This window comes from Sebastes fasciatus, chromosome 20 (genome assembly GCF_043250625.1).
Source record: "Sebastes fasciatus isolate fSebFas1 chromosome 20, fSebFas1.pri, whole genome shotgun sequence".
NCBI lineage: Eukaryota > Metazoa > Chordata > Actinopteri > Perciformes > Sebastidae > Sebastes > Sebastes fasciatus.
The window spans coordinates 1,483,643-1,501,252 of record NC_133814.1 but is presented as its reverse complement, the minus strand read 5'-3'; the positions used below and the strand labels follow the sequence as shown (position 1 = coordinate 1,501,252).

At 41.7% G+C, this 17,610-nt stretch overlaps 1 protein-coding gene across 7 annotated transcripts in view; it reads left to right on the top strand.

Annotated features, from left to right (window-relative positions):
* Positions 1-4,158: 4,158 nt before the first annotated feature.
* myocd (myocardin) overlaps positions 4,159-17,610 on the top strand; it is a 134,386-nt gene continuing 120,934 nt past the window's right edge. For 2 of the 7 annotated variants that reach the window (XM_074620506.1, XM_074620502.1), the window contains exon 1: positions 14,406-14,532. The gene's annotated coding sequence lies outside the window, so the exon portion shown is untranslated. Of the gene's footprint in view, positions 4,269-14,405; positions 14,628-17,610 lie in introns of those variants that run through there. The other 5 variants (XM_074620508.1, XM_074620504.1, XM_074620507.1 and 2 more) reach the window with 4 other exon arrangements.

Below are 17,610 nucleotides of genomic sequence, written 5' to 3'. Positions count from 1 at the left end.
ATGATAACACTGTACTCACTAAAGCAACTGCTGACATATAGAAAGTCCAACAGGGCAAATAACATGAGCAGTCAGACATGTAAATGAGCTAACACTTTATTATCAAAACCACCACCAAATGTGTTCTCACTGCACGAGAAAACTGTGAGCGCAACAACCACGGTAAGTACGGTGGGTCAAAACTGAAGCATGAAGTCGGTGTGTAAACTGTGATGGGAGTTTATAACAGGCAATCATTTTAGCATTAGCTTTGTTTTATCCTCCAAGTAAGTTTGGCTGAGCTGCCGCTGCCGCTTTCCCAGATCTCAGCAATTAACCTCCACAGCTATTATTACTGAGAGGAATCATGGGCAAAAACACACAAATATAAAGTTCTAGTAAACTCGAATTATCCTTTAAACCTGCAATAATTGATTTTTTTTGGCCACCTGGGGGTGTTGTAACAAGCAAACAGTTATTTATTTACACATCTAGTAGACATGGAGCAACATTATCAATCATTATGTGAGCCACCTGGTCAATATTTAAGAGATAATGTACAACGAGCCGGTCGTTGTTGTGAAAGAAGCACCCCGACGCGGAGCCTTGAAGGGGTTTATTTCACAACAATGACCAGCTCGCTGTACATTATCCCGCTTATTACACGGCTACTTACTGAAGAAATCAATCATTTGATACAAAAACGGTCCTCCAGAGTCCGACATCAGAGCTGCGGCCATAGCAACGGTCTGTTATACATAGCAACAGTCTGTTATACATAGCAACGGTCTGTTATAAAGAAATAACAGACCGCAGAACGCCGTGATTGACCAATCAGAATCAAGTATTCAACAAAGCCGTGTAATAAAGTCCAATATTCACTTGTTTAGCTCTGTCTGGTCTCCACCTTCTGAGAAAAATATCTGGATCTTTAGCTGCTAAATGCTCATCATGTTCACAAGCTAGTCGCTAACTTTGTCTTTTTGCCACTTACTGTTGAGCAGGTAGTGTACAGGGGGTTTATCAGAGCTCTTTGTGGTAAAAACAGTTCTGTTGTGGGCTATAAAACCAAAACCAACGGGCGATATTTTCTCTGTTTGTCGCTACGAGCGACCCCTTTCACATCATACATAGTCATTTGTTCCATTGTTAATATAAAAACATTGATTCCAGCAGCTTTAAGCAGCCTGATCTGTATATTTTTTTAAAGATGCTTTTTCTACTTTGCAACAGAACAGAAGTTATCATGTGACAAGCTGATATTTAGTATTTTCACCACTCAACGCCCATTGATTTTTTTTTTACATATTAAAGCAGCAGTGGGTAGAAATGGAGAAAATATTATCTAAAAAAGTGATTTATATCCTGACAGTAGAGCATGAGACAGGTAATCTGAAAAAAAATCATGTTCCTCTGTGTCCTCCGGTGCTCCTAACGGCATCTGCAAGATTTCACAGACCGGAGGAAAACAAGCAGTAAGAGCTGATCTGGAGTCTGCTATCCAGCTGCCGTCTATGAGAGCCGGCTGTCAATCACTCGTGAACTCCGACCAAACGGTCAAACTAGGCAGCGCTGATCAAATATGAATCAATAATCTGTTACTGTAATGTCTATTTCTCTCCTCAAACGTGTTCAGAATCATCTTGTAGTGTACTGTTTAGCTGTAAAATGAGAAAATTTGTGACCCGGCAGCCATGTTGAGAACAGATGAGGAAATGCCAAGCACCGCCAACAAGCCGGAGCACAGCCAATAGGAACGCGCTCTCTCTCTGAGATGACCTGTGATTGGTCAAAGTCTCCCGTCACGGGCTAGATTTTCTAAAGTCTGAAAACAGAGCCATGAGGAGGAGCAGAAGTCTAGTTTTCTCTCAGAACACTTGAATTACAATATGCTGAAAGGTTATTATGGAATTTTTGCTCAATGATGCCAAAAACGTGTTGCCTACTGAAGCTTTAAATGTGAACAACTGCTCTTGATTTTGAGCATGTGTATCCTTTACTTCCAATGAAGTTGAAATAAAACCCAGGCTCAATAAAGGTGTATGTCATCATCTCCTTTCTTTCTTCACTTACATCAACCTCCAGCTCATAACATGGACTCCATGCACTGCGCTTTATTCACAACAACAGGAACATTTGTCAAAATGCAAATAAAGATATACGAGTGAAAGAGGCTTTGAGGAAACCCAGACCACCTGGCTCCGCTGGCCCTCTTTACCTCCCTGCGTGAACAGACACTAACATGAGCATGTTTTCAGTTTGCAGCAGCGGGAGAATAATATATCTGAATGTGAACAATCTGCTTGTTTTGCCATTACACTCCAGGCTGAGCTCAGTTCAGCATACCGATAGTTGCTATTTGGACTGGAAGACAGCAGCCTCTCTGCCCAGTCTTCAAGCACACCGCACTCACTCAGAGCTCCGCGGCTGAGGTAATGCCTGGGTCGCGGGCCAGAACTCCGTGCTCAGAACAGGAATACCAAATCACATCTAAATTTAGAGGATTGTTAAGTAGACTCTGTAACAATTCCATCAATCAAACAGTCTGACTTCTCCCTCTCGTGTTTTACAAAAGAGGATTTTCTACATTTTATTGCCATGTATCATGGATTACATCACGGCCGAGGCTCAGAGAGTTCTGTGGTGTCACATTTTAGATGTCTAACTTCAACGTCATGTTAAGCATCCGAGTTTTACCCCCAAAGTTTTCTCTTTGTACTCCACCCGACCAACGACTGAACCCCTCGCTGAGAAGTAACGGAGCCTTATCCTATCCTCGGAAGAGAGCCGAGGAGCTGCTCCATTGCTCATCCTCAGAATGTTTTGATACTTTGCTCTTGATCTGAGGTGAACGATACAAGCTTCTGGTAAATACCAAGCTGACTGTAAAATATTAGCCCTTCTCTTACAGGGTATCACATGAGCCTGCCTCGGGGCGTCACTGAAAGCTCTTAATGCCTTCCAGCTTGCTGCAATGCCACTTTTCCCAGGAGCTGGACTGTCAGTCAAACTGGTTTCTTCAAAAAGAAAAATAATTGCATAAGAGACAACGTTTTGACTATTATAGAAACTTACATGTAATTATACATTTATCCAAAACAAGTTAATATAAATACACAGACAGATACATAGAGTACTTCATTAATCACAATGGAAAATTCTAGAGTTAAAGCTGCAGTAGGCAGTATATTTTGGGGCAGAAACTCCATAATAACCTTTCAGCATACTGTAATTCAAGTGTTCTGAGAGAAAACTAGACTTCTGCTCCTCCTCATGGCTCTGTTTTCAGACTTTAGAAAATTTAGCCCGTGACGGGAGGCTTTGGCCAATCACAGGTCATTTCAGAGAGAGAGAGCGTTCCTATTGGCTGTGCTCCGGCTGGTGGGCGGTGCTTGGTATTTACTAAACAGATCTAAAAAGTGGGCCAATTTAGTAAAGTAGTACACTTACAAGTATACTACTAGGACATTGATATTAGTATACATAAAGTATACTTGGGAAATATACTTGAACTTTACTTAAGTTTACTTCATAATAATAACTTGAAGTATAGTACTTTTTCGTCAGGGTTGGGTTTTGGATCATTGCAGAAAACCAGCTCTGTGGCAAACACACGTTTATGATAATTACACATTTTGTTCAGCAAGATAATCTCCACTAATGCACACCACTTTATGATTTATTAAGTGTGAATGTGATCAGCAGAAGTAAAAAGTTAACGCCTGAGCGCAACTATACACATAAAGTCGGATGAATCACCGTGAAAAGTGTAGAAAGTGGGACACTTTAGTCCCAAAAAGTATTCAAGTAGTACACTTAAAAGTACACTACTAGCACATTGATATTACTTACCACATAAAGTATACTTGGGAAATATAGTTGAACTTTTTACTTCATAAAATAAAGTGTACTACTTTTCCGTAAGGGTGTATGGGTGAACAGACAGTCTGAGATCAAGGTGAAATGAAGGAGTGGCTAAGCCTGTCTGAATGATTACTGAGCCACTGAGCCACTGGAACTCATCAATTCCCAGTTACTGCACACTCATTATGTACAAATCACTATATCCAATGACCTCACTACTCTATCAAATAACTTGGAGATAAGCGAGTGGAGGTAACAACCCAGTCTGCAAACAAAAAGCTGGATTATAAATAGCCTTAAAGAGTGCTTGAGACTGCTGGGAGGAGAGTTGGACATGTGGAGCAGCAGCAGGGCCGGGTGAGGACACCCCCTCGCTGGATCAGGATTACCCCGCTGCTGAATCAAGCCTCCACCGACCAGTCAGCGTGAGTTACGCAATATATCTTCTCTCATCTTCCCTGTCAGGAGCGGACTCAAGCTCATTTATAACAGAATTACAATACCGTATGTATTTGGCTTCTTTTTATTCAGAACTTCAGTCATATAAAGTGAAGCAATCTGGAATAGCAAAGCTAAAACATAAATAACAGTGAAATAATATTGTGCTGTGTCACTCATAAAGGATTGCAAAGCTCGCCTGTCCTCCGCTTGACTCGTTGAATTTCAGGTTCTTGTAACAGTTTCTGTGCTTCACTCCTACTTAGTGATCAAAGTGTTTGAGAAAGGGATGAAGATGTTTCACTTAAGTATGCATTTTGATACCGGCTTCAAAGGGATGCAGTATTAAGATTCATAACTGCGGGATTTGGATAGGTAACTTAAGAAGATGATAATAGCCTGAGCAGACGTTTCAGGGTGATAATGCAAAGGTGAACTTGTTTTTTTAACACGAGGGGAGAGTGGCAATGAGTCTCTGTGTAGAGGAGAAAAGAGTAAGAGTGGAGACGAAGGAGAAATAAAATAAATAATAAAAAGGTGTTTCAAGATAGTAAATGAGTTTAAAATAAGTTGGAAGAGACAGAAGGGTGAGAGTGAGGGGAAGAGGGAGAAGAGGCTAGTGGCAGGGGGAGTTAAAGTTTCAGTAGGCAGAATATTTTGGCATCATTGGACAAAAATCCCATAATAACCTTTCAGCATATTGTAATTCAAGTGTTCTGAGAGAAAACTAGACTTCTGCTCCTCCTCGTGGCTCTGTTTACAGGCTTTAAAACATGTAGTAATAAATCTGGGAGACTTTAGCCAATCACAGGTCATTTCAGAGAGAGAGCGTTCCTATTGGCTGTGCTCCGGCTGGTGGGCGGTGCTTGGTATTTCCTCAACTGATCTCAACATGACTGTCGGGTCACAAACTTTCTCATGTTACATTTAAACAGTACACTACAAGATGATTCTGAGAACATCTGAGGAGAGAAATAGACATTACAGTAACAGAATATTGATTCATATTTGATCAGTGCTGCCTAGTTTGACCGGTTGGTCGGAGTTCGTGAGTGATTGACAGCCAGCTCTCATAGACCGCAGCTGGACGGCAGACTCCAGATCAGCTCTGACTGTTCTTTTTCCAGCCTCCGGTCTGTGAAATCCTGCGGAGGACACCGGAGGACACAGAGGCACATGATTTTTTTTTCAGATGACCTGTCTCATGCACTACTGTCAGGATGTAGTGACCGTTTTATAAAAATATATTTTTTTAATCAAATTTGCTCCATTTCTACCCACTGCAGCTTTAACATAGAAATGCAGACCATCCTGTTAAAGATGACAGCCCTATTACCAGTTATGATGCAGCGTGTTTGCATTCAAGCTCATTAACATTTCTAACAATTTGAAAATCTTACAAAAATCAAATTACTGAAATGTGATTAGACCAAGGCAAAATCAGGTAAAGATATATTTTCTGTATGACAACAACAACATCAACAAATACGCCAAATATGATTATTATTAGTGGACAGAGCAGCGAGCAGCGAGGCCCTGTAGACGTGTTGGTGGGGGCCCCAGCCAGCTCTGAGGCCCCAGCCAGCTCTGAGAACCCAGAACCAGGAGGAGGGTTGTTTATAGAAGCACAGACGTTCAGGAGGAACGTATCTTCTGGGCTGATCCCAGGAGCCGGACCTAATTAGAAACAACTGGTTGAAATTCACTTCAATGGCTCCACAGATCTCTCTTTTTATGTTGCTTGGCTGGTCCCGCGCGTTCATCAGCTGCACCTCGAGGCTCATCTCCATCTCTTAAGACTCCTCTGGCTGCGCGGTGTTTGTGGATTTCATGGATGGTAAAAAGAAATTTGAGTCCCGCCACCTAACTCCCCCACGTTATCTCTCCTCTCTCACACACATGCGCACACACACACACACACACACACACACACACACACACACACACACACACACACACACACACACACACACACACACACAGGTCTTGTCTTGAAACAACAGGCTACAATCACACTTGTCAGGTCAAATCTGTTTCCAATTGGCCCTGGACTTTCATGTGTTTAGACCCCGCCCTGTTGCTTTTGAGAAACATTACATCATGGAGCCGGTTTACTGTAGCTGCACTGTAGGTGCCTCGTAACATTTCAATCTCTCACCCCGCTCGTGTTTGGACTCGAGTCAGTTATCATTAGCAATGAGATCACAGAGGGATCACGCTTTAGAGCAACAAGTGTCACTACCAAGTTGCTTGAATCCAACTATAAAATGCTGACCTGGTGCACAGCAGGATTTCTACCACAATGCAACACAGTGATTACACGTCTGGCAGCGTTGCGTTTTGGCACACACAAACCCAGACGAGAAGCTCTCCAAGCTTTCAAGTCAATCTGATCCAACGTGATCTCACAGAAATACGTGAAATGACGACGACCTCTTAACAGCGCATCACGTGGTGGTAGAACATTACGTGTTACATGTGTTACATTTACATGCCGCCACCACGGAAACATTTAGTTTTAGACAACAAAACTACAGTACGTGGTTAGGTTTAGGAAGCCCTTACCAAAGAGAGGTTTATTCAAGTGTGCTATTAGTATAATAGTACTAAGAGAGTATACTTTCAATTTACTTTTTATGTACTTATAAGAGATATACTTAACAAAATTATACTTGGCTCATACTGACAAGTATACAGAAAAGTCTAAGTATACTTGGCTCATACTTGTACTCAATCTTTTCATCAAGATATACTTAAGAAAAGTTAAGTTAGTATACTTGTAGTATAAAAACTATTTAACTAGTAAAATTCTGAATATACATTAAAGTGCACTTTCATAAACTATATAGTGTGCTACAAGTATACTTACAGTTATAAAAAAAACTATTAAACTAGTAGTTTACTGAAAGTATACTTTAAAATGCACTTTCATACACTAAAAAGTGGTCTACCAGTATAAAACTAGTAAACTATCACTGCAATACTTACACTTAAGGTATACTCTTATAAACTAAAAAGTTGGCCTATTTAGTCCCAAGAAGTATTGAAGTAGTACACTTACAAATTATAAAACTAGTAAGCTATCTGTATACTTATAGTGTAGTTGCAGTACAAAATAAGACTTAGATGTAAACTAGTTGTGTACTCAAAGTTTACTGTTCTTACACTTAAAGTACACTTAAAAGTACTTTTATAAACTAAAAAGTTGGCCGATTTAGTCCCAAGAAGCATTAAAGCAGTACACTTATAAGTATACTACTAGTACATTAATATTAATATACTTACTACATAAAGCATACTTGGGAAACATATATTTTAACTTTACTTAAGCATTCTTCATGAAATAAACTTGAAGTCCATGCTCTTTTGTAGGGGAAGATCATGGTTTGGGTTAAAATAAATATGCTTGTTATGTAACTGATCTTATTTAAAATAAGTTTCACACAGGACACGAGTACTAGTCTCCTGTCCCGACCTCCTCCCGATAGACTCTGATTAAAACATGTTCCTGTTGAACCTGCAGGGATTTGTGTATCCACCACAGCAAACATCCTAATTGACTTTCCATTGACATTGTTGTCGTGGTGCTGGCACGTAATTTGTTAAAATTTCCGTGCCACCACCACCACGCAATGTGCTGATCTAAACCTGTCATCAGACCATCTCATCAGGGAGTTCCTCATTCAATTAACATCTGAATATTCTCTTTTAGACGAGCACTGGCAGAGGCAGTCGCTCATATCTGAACCAGGTGATGGAGTTTCACATCAATATTTCTCATAATATAGACTAAATAATCACGGGGCCGACTTATCGTTGCTTTTTACGGCACAGTTCTGCCCTAAGGATGGTGTTACGGCTAAAAACGCAGCTTTATTTTCTCACCTGACACTTTTTATTAATGATGAGGTGTCTGGAGAAATATATTGATGGAGAGAATGAGAGAATTTGAGAAAGGGCTGTTGTGGAATTGATGTGGAGATGTGCTGCGCGCGTGAAGGATGAGATTGCATAAGACACATATACAGTACATAACAGTGCGGGCCTGTGCAGATCCTCCAGCCAGACACTCGCTGCTTATTTGACTCTTGAAAGAAAACAAATGGATCCTCGGCTGAAAATAAACTTTTCACTATTGACTACTGAACTTGTTTGACATTGTTGTAACCATAATCCCCGGAATTCACACCATATTCTACTAAAAAATACATTTATATACTGTAGTAGTAATTTCCTCTTGCTGCCTGGATTACCTTCATAGGCAACGGTTTGTCCAATCCACCCGTTGTGACATCAGTCCTCAGTAGCAGGGATATAAATCATACATTTAGGCTACTACACTTGGTTAAAGCTGTACTAATCAATATTTTAAATCAAATTGTTATGTGCTCTGTCAAAGGTGTCACTCAAAATCTCATTTGTATGTCACTTTGGACAAAAGAGTCTGCAAAGTGAATAAATGTAAATGTTAAATCACAGTTTACAAATGTATTTTTTCTGTTAACCCAACCGAGTTCAGTAAATATGTTAAATGTTAAAAAATGTAATCCAGGCAGCATTATGTTACCTACATAGTACATGAACATTAGTTTGTAGGAACAAGGGTTGCATATTCACATGGTGATATGCAACGAGAAAACAAACTAATACTTTTGTTAAGTATATATCTGATAAGTACATAAAAAGTAAATTGAAAGTATACTCTCTAAGTACTATTATACTAATAGCACACTTGAATAAACTTCTCTTTGGTAAGGGCTTCCTAAACCTAACCACGTACTGTAGTTTTGTTGTCTAAAACTAAATGTTTCCGTGGTGGCGGCATGTAAATGTAACACATGTAACACGTAATGTTCTACCACCACGTGATGCGCTGTTAAGAGGTCGTCGTCATTTCACGTATTTCTGTGAGATCACGTTGGATCAGATTGACTTGAAAGCTTGGAGAGCTTCTCGTCTGGGTTCATGTGTGCCAAAACGCAGGTTCCAGCTTTCAGATGATGAACACCACTTCTATGTGACATCTACTGTTGACCTGCTATCTCATCCTAAACACCCCCTGTACCCCTCTAAAGAAGACTAAAACGGGTCTATTGTGGGTCTCAGAGGGTTAAGAATGCCAAGCTCGTCTTTGCCACATGCACTTCTGTTGTTGTACTGCCCATGCACATGTCAGCTCATGTTGTGGGCTAATATCCTGCATGGTGGATTTAGTCTGTTTTTGTAAAACACACATTCCTCCGTCTGTGTTTGGGACAGAAAAAGGCTCTAGGAAGTTGTTATAGCTGCGAGGCTTTTAAAGGCAAGTCAACCTAAACAGGGGTTCCTTTAAGTACAGTACATCAGCTGTATGTGGACCAGACAGGGAGGAAGTGTGAGGGGTGAACGGGGTGATGGTGGTGGTGGGGGGGGGGGGCTGAAGAGGCTACACTCGTCAGGTTAAGGAGAACGTGTAATATATTCATGTTGCAATGATTCATAGCCCTCCGTCTCCAACTGGACTGCACAAAAAGAATCACAATGAAAAATGATATAATTCTTGACCTTCATCGTAATCACGTAACGCACCGAGAGCTCAGCTGTAAGCTTAGACCTGCCGTTCCAGGCCGAGGGGAGCTTTCCCAGACAAATGGTATCAATTTTCTTCCAGTCATTAGAGCACATAGTTGACTGGGATGACATGCTGTAGAGCCACGCTCGCCGGGACCCCAGTCTTAAATCAAATGACCGGCTTTCCCACAAAAGGATCTACTCTGTGTTTGCCACTGGAAGGGAAGACTCGTTTAACTGGGAGTTTAATGGGTAGTTTGCAGGGATGATTGAAAAGGTTCCGGCCTTCTTCTTCTCTTTTTTCCAGATCTCCCCTTCTCTTTTAACGGGGAAAGAATGAAAAACAAAACAACACATTCTCTCCCTTCCTCCCACTCACATGCACACCCGTGGAGAGAGCGAGACCAGAGGCGTCCAACAGAAACACCAAACAGAAATAGAGCTGCTATTTTGGTCCGAACAAGCTATTATTTTTAGAAAAAGTGACATGCTCTACGTTGAATTACAACATCATAAGGTCACTCATACCCCCTTGTTTCAGCCCTCTACCCTCCAGCCTATGACTCACCGCAAAGTATGCAGTGACGTTACCCCATGCTATCCACCCCCATGTTCTCATCAAAAATCTGATCTGTGGCTCATTGACCTGATTCAATCAAAGGGGGGAACTCTTACTATCCACATAAATCTGCTTCTTGTTTAAACAGATGGTTTGATATTGAGGTCCTGCAGGTGAAACTGAGCGGTCTGATCGGGGTGCGTACTAGTTCAGATTGCTGTGTTTTACATTTGCCCATCATGGAACAGCTCCACGACTTTCAGCAGCTTTTGACAGCACATCATAGTTTGCAGCATGTGAGTGAAGTTCAGCACACACACACACATATAACGGGATAATGTTGATATGCCAGGCTGAGACATAATGAAACATGCAGAAAACACATGCTTCCAATTTGTGTGTGAGTGTTTGGTCCAACCAGTGATGTAGTTTCAAATGAAAAGGTGGGTAATCTCCCAGCCGTGGTCGATGATCACCGAGAGGCAAAGCATCGCTAATAAACAACAGGACGACCAGAGAATCATGACGATGTTCATGTAATAGGGAATTGTATTTATATAGTACATCTTTTAAGTCTTAGCTTACACAATGTTTTAAGAGGAAATCATAAAACTGTACAAATAATGAAAGACGGAGACAAAAAGGGGAGATTAAAAAGGAGATTTATTTATTTATTTGTAAAATAAAATGAGGTAGAAGACATTACAATCAAAGGTAAGACAATAAAATGTGTTTGAAGATGTGGCTATAAAAGATGATAATGAATTCCCCACTTGATGCTCATATGGCAGCAACTTCTACCGTCTACAGGCGTCATCCTTCTGTCTGGGGTAAAGGAAAATAAGAGATCTGAAATATATCAGACAAAAGTGTTCGTCATCATACGCAGCTAGAACAAAAAACTGTGTGTGTGCATCAGAAAAACTGGCTGTTTAAAGTTTTTTAAAAGTGTGCCACATGATCCAGAGGTGGACTGAGACTGAACTTTGAGATTGAGATGCCCTTTATGTGAGCACCCGCCGGGCACGAGCACAAAATGTAGTATTATTATAATTAAGTAAAGCTATGACTAAATATTCATACTGCATCTAATTTTTGGGTTTGCCAGCTGCCTCTTGTGGGGGCAAAGTTTTAGCTATGATAATGATGTGGCTCATCCATCCACATCAGCTGAAATGGTTTTAAAGCTTCAGTAGGCAGTATATCTTTTCCATCATTGAGCAAAAAATCCATAATAACATTTCAGCATATTGTAATTCAAGTGTTCTGAGAGAAAACTAGACTTCTGCTCCTCCTCATGGCTTTCTTTTCAGGCTTTAGAATATCTAGCCCGTGACGGGAGACTTTGACCAATCACAGGTCATTTCAGAGAGAGAGCGCGTTCCTATTGGCTGCGCTCCGGCTGGTGGGCGGTGCTTGGTATTTCCTCAACAGATCTCAACATGGCTGCCAGGTCACAAACTTTCTCATTTTACAGCTAAACAGTACACTACAAGATGATTCTGAGAACATCTGAGGAGAGAAATAGACATTACAATAACAGAATATTGATTCATATTTGATCTGCGCTGCCTAGTTTGACCGTTTGATCGGAGTTCACGAGTGACGAGTGCCGGCTCTCAGAAACGGCAGCTGGACGGCAGACTCCAGATCAGCTCTGATTGGTTGTTTTCCTCCGGTCTGTGAAATCTTGCAGATCCCGTTAGGAGCACTGGAGGACACCAGAGGACACAGAGGAACATGATTTTTTTCCAGATTACCTGTCTCATGCACTACTGTCAGGATATAGTGACCGTGCTTCATTTCTACCAACTGCTGCTTTAATCATTATTTTTGGATCATTTTCTGTCTTTATTAGCTAGCCGACAGTAGAGAGATGACATGAATGTAGGCATGGTCTGCGCCTCAACCCCTCGGCCACCAGGAAGCCCCACATTACAATTATTGACCTAATATTGTACAGGGATTTTAATGACCAGGTTACTCTGTGTTTCATGTAAAAGTCACATCCCAAATATGATCAAAACCAGTATAAGACTTTCTCAATGATAAAATATTGCACTGGTGTAGTTTAGTTTAGTTTATTAAGATTCCCATTAGCTACAGCCTTGCAGCAGCTATTCTTCTGGGGTCCACAAACACACTGACATACACAGAATAATATAACATAACATTACAGAATAAAACCGCATAAGACTGAGACACAGACTCAGACAAGATAAGCTCCTGACAATCAGAAAAAAAAGAAATAGTCTGTTACTATACACTCCATTGTCCCGCAGTTATTGCAAAGCATATCATATATCCTACAAGAAGTAAGTAACCTGCATGAAAAATAGCCCTTTTCACCCAGAATCCCACTGACTCAGACCGCCCCTCCACATCCACCAGACCAGTCAACATTATCCAACTCACAGAATATTATATACCTACACTGAATTTGTTCAAAACTCAGCCAAACTAATGTCTATATTTGTTTCACTGTCTCTAATTGTGCAATATGTGTGGGTAGCAAATTCCATTCATTCAAGCTCGGTACACGACTGCTGGTTTGATTGCATTAGTCTCTGCTTTTGGTAACGTGAACTTTCCTTCAGTAGCATGTCTGGTAGAATAGTCATGTCTATCTAAACCAGGGGTCAGCAGCCTTTACTATCAAAAGAGCATTTTAGGCCAACAAAAATAATTTAAACTAATCCGTCTGGAGCCATGAAACATTAGAGCATTGTGATGAAGGTAACACAGCCTCTTAAGTCTAATGCAGTGAGGGCCCAGGTGCATTAAATTCTCTATATTCCTCCGAGATTTTTCTTTGTTGGGATTTGGAATCCATAGCTAGCATATTGAGCCATTGAGGTTCGGCAAAATTAGAGGATATGCCGCTAGCTGTAGACGTACGTAGGCTATTACGCCCATTTAGGTTGACTGAAATGATAAAAAAAAAAGTATTCGTGTATAGGCTACAGATTTTTACAATTGGAGAATGTAAGAATCCCCATAGACCTACAACAATGATACATAAAAATTAAACTGTAAAACAAACAGTTATTCATTTCCACTAAATTTTTTAAAAATCCACAGGGAGCCACTGGAGAGGAGCTAAAGAGCTGCATGTGGCTCCGGAGCCGCAGGTTGCTGACTTCTGACCTAAACTGAAGGATAAATTCTAAAAAAAAAGCCTAAGGGTCCAATCCGGCCCACTGAATTAATTTGCAAAGTGTGCAGAGAAGTCATGAATTCCAATTTTTCAATAAAATGCACTGCTCTTCCTATTTATACACTAAGGGGTGTCGCTGTCCTAATAAGAGTAGCAGGCCTTTGCTGGATACGCTATTACAGACCCCATGTGCTTACGAACAGTACACGTGACACAATGTTATCAAGCGTAGGCTACTGCTCATGCAGGAGCCGCCGATGGAAAATGTCTTAGTCAAAAAGGAGGAAAGTGGACACAGAGTGTCTGGTTTTCTAAGAAAAATGGACCAGTTCCTCTTTCTTCACAGGTAAATGGGTAGCCGGTGTGCTTGGTGTGTTCACAGCACCTTTCAGTGCTCAAGAAATATAATATTGGGCGCCTGTCTTGGAGCCAACTGTAAATGGATTTTGTTCATTAATTGTGAACATTTCAGGAATGTACTTGTACGTCTTTACACTAAAAGAAAGGGAAAACTTTAGAGGTTATTTATTATGCAATGGTTTTACTGGTCCGGCCCACTTGAGATCAAATTGGGCTGTATGTGGCCCATGAACTAAAATGAGTTTGACACCCCTGCATTAGACCATACCGCTGGGCAGTAGTCAAGATTGGGCAATATTAAAGCTTGAATCACCAAGAATTGTGCACATCTTTTAATAACAGAAATTCCCATCTTAGCAACTATTTTATTTATGTGTTTTGCCACATGATTATGTCAGCAAGCAATTTTCCAAGAGACATTTAGCAATGACTCTAGTAACAGGAAGGAGGTCCCTGTCAGATCTGCATTATGCAAACCAGCGTGGTGGCCGGCCGTGTGCTTTGCATGCTGTACAGTTGTTGGACATGGAGCAGGCAGCAGCGGGTGTGAGGACACTCTCTCTCTTCTGAGTAATTACTGTACAGGATATTGGACATAACATGTTTGAATAATCACGTATCTGAGGTGAGTTATGGACGGAGCCTACAGTAGTGAAGTAAATTAAAACAAGTGAATCCAATTACTGCATATGGGAAGCAGCTGCTGAGCAGCATCTGTTGGTGAGTGAAACGATGAGTTGAGGTTTGTATCACACGTTGGCTATTTGAGTCTTTCATTTGTGCGTGAATACAGATTGACGAGCCAAAGACTTGAGAAAGCTCACGGCGTGTGTTGTGTTTGGTAGAAATTGTAATATTAGAGAAGTGAAGTCGTTCTTTTTTTGTCTTGGTTAACTCACGCTCCATGAGGGCATTCTGATGTCATAACAATACGATAACTCGCCTCTATGGATTCACAGATAAACAAGGTTAGTGTTTGCTTACAGTCGTGAACAAACCCTCTTATCCGTGTGTTTATTTACGTACACTGAATCAATTCATCTGTGATCCAGCCAACAGTCATGTACTGGATAAGCTTTCGTTTCAAAACATTTGGATTTAATTATCATGGGGATATGATATCCAAACAATCTGGTTTCTTCCATTAATAACATGATTGCGGCATGGCAGCGCGAGCTAAGGCCGCGGCGTTTTCATATATTTTCGTGGATTTGGAACTTGTTTACTTACTATTATGGGCATGAGGCAAAACCCAATTTAGAGTAATGATACAGTTTACGTTTTGGAGTTTTAAAAGATCTGTGAGGAAGTGTCCCGGTTCCACAGCCTGCAGTATCCCGACTGAAAAACAAACATTACCCGTGTGACTTTTCCACAATACTAGAATTCTCACTCGCTTTGGCCGTTTGCGGGTCAGCTCAGTCGACGTGAGGAAAAGGAAACCGGCCAAAGCTTTTGTGCGACTGATAACTGAAGCGCTGTGCGTTGAGGAAACGTAAGCAGTGTGTTGCTTTACAGATAAAGCACTAAAGAGCATGATGTTCTATTTATAGGCATTTACCACAGTGCAAAGTTTGAGGTACAGGCTCTTGAGAAGTGTTTTTCTCCTCCTCCAGATTACAGTTTTGGACAGCAGGGCTGCAGGGTTGGGAGCAGTGTTACTTTTGGCACCTGCTTTTGATTTAGTGTGAGTCTTTTAATTGGACATGTTTATTAGTTTTACATTTTAGTCATTTAACTATTGTTGAAGTCTAAATTTATTCAACAAAAGGTTAGCGAGTAATGCGATGGACTCATTTTTCGTTGTAAATACAGTTGTCATTACCAGACTCTGTTTCAAACAGAGCCGCTCACTCGCTGTCATGATCGTTGACGTTATTGCAGCTACCTGTGTTCACTGTTCACTGTGTGGGTTTAGATCATACACTGTTTATAAAGATGGACGACGTGTCTCCACTACCTCTCACTGTACAGAAGTGAAGCCAAAATATCCCGGATACGGGAGCTGTCATCTTGAGATTTTGACGTCATTTGGTGTCAAGTACCGCGGTATCGAGATCACCCGCCCAAACAAATCGGCTGGAGCGGGGAGAACATGCTAACTCCACACAGAAGGGACGGATTTGAACCTGCGCCTTGCTGTGAGGCGACAGTGCTAATCATTGCACCACCGTGCAGCCCGGGAGCTGTCATGTCGTCCACCTTTATATATGGTTTCTATGGTTTGGCTTGAGACAGCAGCTAAAAACTGGGTTATTACCACTTAGAGTTTATTGGCCACAGGTTCCATCAGTGGTGCAGCTTCACAGTTAGGGATTATTGGCATCACTCAGTTTAATGGTTCTCTGTTTTATTACTGCTTCTTGTCTCATTTCTAGTGGGAATTTAGTCTATAAATACTTTGTTCCTTTCCAGTCATGGTAGCTACCATTGCTGGCAGGTGCATCCACCTACAGTGAGGCTTGAATATGAACCCAATGATGTGTCTTGGTGTCATTCAACACATGGATAGGCCTGTTCCTTACCAGCAAAATAAGGCATCGCGCTTGGTTGTAACTAGGGATGCACCGATACCACTTTTTTTCAGACCGAGTACAAGTACTTACATTTGGGTACTCTCCGATACCAAGTTCCGATACGAGTACTTCTCTGTGCCAAAAGACCCTCGTTAACAGCCAGATGGAGGGTGTGAGCACCATACGGCAGACTGGGGAGTCCCGCATAAGAGGCGGTGCGCCGCCACCGGCTCTAGGTCGACTTGGAAAGGCTCGGGGCGAAGGTGGCTCGCGGCCGCAGCTTTAGAGCGCTCCCCGCCCGGACCTCGCCGCACCGTGGACAAAGGGCTCGCTGCGCCCTCTCTCCCCGCCAAGGAGGGGCGGGGCCCCCTGCTCCCGGTGCGACTGTCAACCGGGGTGGACTGTCCTCAGTGCGCCCAAACCGCGTTGTGTCGCCAGCGCAGGGCTCGGCCCACGTAAAAGGTGCCAGGGGTCTGCGGCGATGTCGGCAACCCACCCGACCCGTCTTGAAACATGGACCAAGGAGTCTAACGCACGCGAGAGTCAGCGGGTGCAAGCAAAACCCCGTGGCGCAATGAAAGTGAGGGCCGGCTGAGGTGGTGGCACTGGCCCGTCTTGCCCGCACCGTCGGGGAGGTGGAGTGAAAGTAAAGTGGCATCGGTGCTGTCTTGCGAGTACGAGTACATGAGCACAGTGTCAGACCCGATACCCGATACGATATCGGTGCATCCTTGTAACCCCTCCTTCCAAGGGACATGTGCCCGTCAGCTTGTGTCCTATCCGCCCTGTGCAGGGGAGGAGGAGAGTTCACTGGATAGTCATCATAAATCTTGAAGGTAATCATTCACTTCAAACATTTTGTCATTTTCAAACCTCCGTGGTTATTCTAGGAAAAATGCAATATGCAATATATCCTTATTTTAAACAAATAAGAGACAAAAACACACACAGTTGGTCAGGTACTAAAAGGAATAAAACAAGGTGTTTTGTCCATTTCATATTATCGTTCATCTTTTTATTCATCAACAAATATATGTAGAAATATTTATACATTTCGTCTTATATTTTATTTTCAAGTGACTTTTTAATTTATTTTTCATCTATTGTTTTCATGTTGTGCTATTTATTTTTTGTTAGAGTTTGCACAAGCTTTACGTACAATATGTGTATATTTGTGTGCATGCTTG